Source organism: Mus caroli, chromosome X (assembly GCF_900094665.2).
Source record: "Mus caroli chromosome X, CAROLI_EIJ_v1.1, whole genome shotgun sequence".
In the NCBI taxonomy this organism is placed as follows: domain Eukaryota; kingdom Metazoa; phylum Chordata; class Mammalia; order Rodentia; family Muridae; genus Mus; species Mus caroli.
In genome coordinates this window covers 354,791-355,044 of record NC_034589.1, presented here as the reverse complement: position 1 = coordinate 355,044, position 254 = coordinate 354,791, and positions in this window count along the sequence as shown.

Below are 254 nucleotides of genomic sequence, written 5' to 3'. Positions count from 1 at the left end.
TAGTATAGTGAAAGTGTCATCTGCTAGTATAGTGAAAGTGTCATCTGCTAGTATAGTGAAAGTGTCATCTGCTAGTATAGTGAAAGTGTCATCTGATGACTGGGAGTAGAGTGTTCTCACCCGGCATGTATAAAGCTGGGCATTCTATTGTCGACATTTGAAAAAATAAAGTTCATTACAACAAAGGAAAATGAGTTATTTGATATCAACAATGTCTGAAACTCTGAACCCCCCCCAAAAAAAACCCAAAAAAC